This window comes from Hevea brasiliensis, chromosome 6 (assembly GCF_030052815.1).
Source record: "Hevea brasiliensis isolate MT/VB/25A 57/8 chromosome 6, ASM3005281v1, whole genome shotgun sequence".
NCBI classification, from domain to species: Eukaryota; Viridiplantae; Streptophyta; class Magnoliopsida; order Malpighiales; family Euphorbiaceae; genus Hevea; species Hevea brasiliensis.
Window position 1 is genome coordinate 1,741,926 of NC_079498.1, and position 3,008 is coordinate 1,744,933.

General features: G+C 34.8%; 1 non-coding gene across 1 annotated transcript; it reads left to right on the forward strand.

Annotated features, from left to right (window-relative positions):
• The first annotated feature begins 632 nt into the window (after positions 1 to 632).
• On the forward strand, positions 633 to 740 carry LOC131181123 (small nucleolar RNA R71). Its single transcript, XR_009149751.1, has one exon. It is a non-coding gene; the product is annotated as a small nucleolar RNA R71 (small nucleolar RNA).
• The last annotated feature ends 2,268 nt before the right edge of the window (positions 741 to 3,008 follow it).

Consider the following 3,008-nt stretch of genomic DNA (forward strand, 5'->3'; position numbering starts at 1 on the left):
CTTCTGTGGTGAAACTTTGTTCATGCTGTTTTGGTGGAGGATTCATATTTCTCTGCTGAAAATTAGGCAATGGTTGCCTATTTTGTTGATATGGAATTCCTTGTTGCTGTTGTGGCTAAAGATTCTGATTTAGAACTTGATTTTGCTGATTTTCCCATGAAAAGTTGGGATGATTCCTCCAAGTTGGATTATAAGTTTGAGAGTAAGGATTCCCCATTTGTTTGTTTCCATAATTACCAACATATGCAGCTTGCTCTCCATAGTTTACTCCACAGCTGGTAGTTCCTTCTGCATAAGCAACTTGTTGTGAACTTCCAGATGATGATGATGAACTAACCAACATACTTAAATCTTCCATCTTCTTAGCCAAAACATTTGTAAGTGCATCAAACTTTGCATTAATCATGTTGAATGGATCAAGGTCATACATTCCAGCGGCTTGCCTCTTTTGAGTTGGAGCTGGTCCTCTTGGACTACTCCAAAGATGAGTATTCTTTGCAATTTTCTCCAATAGCTCATAATCTTCATCTTCATGCTTCATAATAAATTCTCCTCCTGTTTGAGCATTAATAATCCCTCTAATTGCAGGAGTGACATTTGTGTAAAAATTCTAGTTTATCATCCATTTTGGAATGGCGTGATGTGGGCATTGTCTCTCTAATTCCTTTCATCTCATCCATGACTCATAGAGAGTTTCATCTTCTCTTGGTCTAAAAGCTGTCATTTGATTCCTCAATTCTTGAGTTTTTCCAGGTGGAAAATATTGTGCAAGAAATGCATCAGTGAGTTGCTCCCAATTTGTAATGGAGTTGTGAGGTAAAGAGTCAAGCCAATCCAATGCTCTATCTTTCAAAGAGAATGGGAATAGCTTCAATCTTGCTGCATCATCAGATACTCTAGGTTGTTTTTGCATATCACAAATCATAGCAAACTTCTTTAGATGTGTGTGTGGATTTTTAGAAGGATGTCCCCCAAATTGGGAATTTTGAATCATTTGAAGAACCCCAAAATCCATCTTATAGCTATTTTCATCAATTCTTGGTCTTGCTATACTCTCTCTCAAGTCGTCAAAACGAGGAAAAGCATGATCCATCATACTTCCCCTAGGCACATTAGCATTTACAACCTCTTCACCTTAGGCTACATTTTCATTGTTTCGATCATTTCCAGCATTACCACCACCAATTCTAATTCTTTCATCAGCCATGTCTGCTTCAATTTCAGTTTCTCTCAAGGCTTCTTTCCTTTTTCTAGTTTCTTTCTTGTTGGCTTTACAAAATTTCTCAATTTCAGGATTAAACAATAAGGATGTATCACTTGTGCTTCTAGCTCTTCTCATAAAAGATTAAGAGTACCTAAAAAGAACAAACAAACACAAAATGAAAAGATAACAAAGATAAAACTATAAACAACTAAAATAATCAAGAATTCAATCTTAAACAAACAACTCCCTGGCAACGGCGCCAAAAACTTGATGTGGCCCAACCGCAAGTGGATGGGTCGTATAAGTAATATAGAAAAGATATCGTTCCCACGAGGAGTTGTGTTAATGATTGAATTTTTTATATAAAAATTTGACTAATTTGAACTATTTTTAAAAATTAAAGTAATAAATTGATGGATATTGAAGTATGAATTTTATATGTGTAAAATTAATGATCTATTCAATAATGTAATGATTAAACTAAATTTGCAGCAAATTAAAACAAGCAAATTGAAATATGGCAAGATTTAAAATGGCAAGTAATTGAATTCAATTAGAAATTAACAATGATAAAAAGGTGATTCCGGAGTTCAGGAGTTCATATTCAAGCTATTTTGGGATTTTAAATTGGTTATCCAATCTTGTGGAACTTACGGGTTTTAAGGAGATTAATTCTTAAATCCTTTGAATACCCTTTCGAGTTGGACAAAGAGTGCCTTAATCAATCTAATCCTACTTTCGTGGAGTTAAAGTTAATCAAGACCCATTAAGTTCCTTAATTAATCTGTAAATCCTCTTAATCCTTAGTCTATTTCTAGATCTAAGTTAATTAAGTCCAATTTCTTGATTATCTATTACAAGGATTTCTCCTTTCGGTGCCTCAACCATGGATTAAGAACATCACTTAGTGGGATCCTACACTAAGCATGTCATTGAGCACACAAGAAATGAATAAAACTCATTAAGACCACAAAATATGGATTACTTAATCAAAATCCACAAAATATCTTAAATATTACATCCCTTACTCCAGAATCAAATTAAAACTACTCACTATCCATAATATTTACAAGATATTCTGAGTTAATAAGGAAATAAAACTTTAATCTAAGCTAAGAACTAAGAAACCCAATACAAGAAAGGTAAGAAATATGCAAGAAAGGAAAGAAAACTCCAAATCTAGTTGGAAATGGTGTGGGTGATGTTTTTTACTCTTCAGCTGCTGCCCTTTTCTTTCCCTTTTTCCTCCTTTTCTTACCTTCTTTCTTTAAATGGGATAAGGGTCTACTTATAACTTTTTCTGACAAGGAGCCCTAAAATGGTGTGTTTAAGGTGTGTTTTTCTGAGGGAATCTTCTGCCAGCTCATTATGAAGTCTTTGTGGGACTGCATAAGTGGACTGCATAAGTTATGCAGTCCCTTATGCGCTGGACTGCTTCGCTCTCTGTGCGAAACTGCATGAGCAAGGTGCAAGACTGCATAAGTTATGCACAATTTTGTGAGGTTGCATAAGGGAGGCGCGAATCTGCATAAGTTATGCGGCAGCTTATGCAGATTTCGGCAGGTGCTTGGGACATTGTTTCTTCTCCTTATGCAGAACTGCATAACTTATGCGGCAAGTTATTCGCAATTTGGCCAATGCATACTTCAACTTTGAAACTTGTTTTTGACATCTTTGGCTATGGAAATCACTCCTTAAAAGTAAAATTTCTTTTTTTAGTCCCTCAAAAACACCATTTTTCCTACAAAACAAAGTAAAAATTACAAATTAATCCAAAATTGGCAATTATGAAAAACTATCTAAA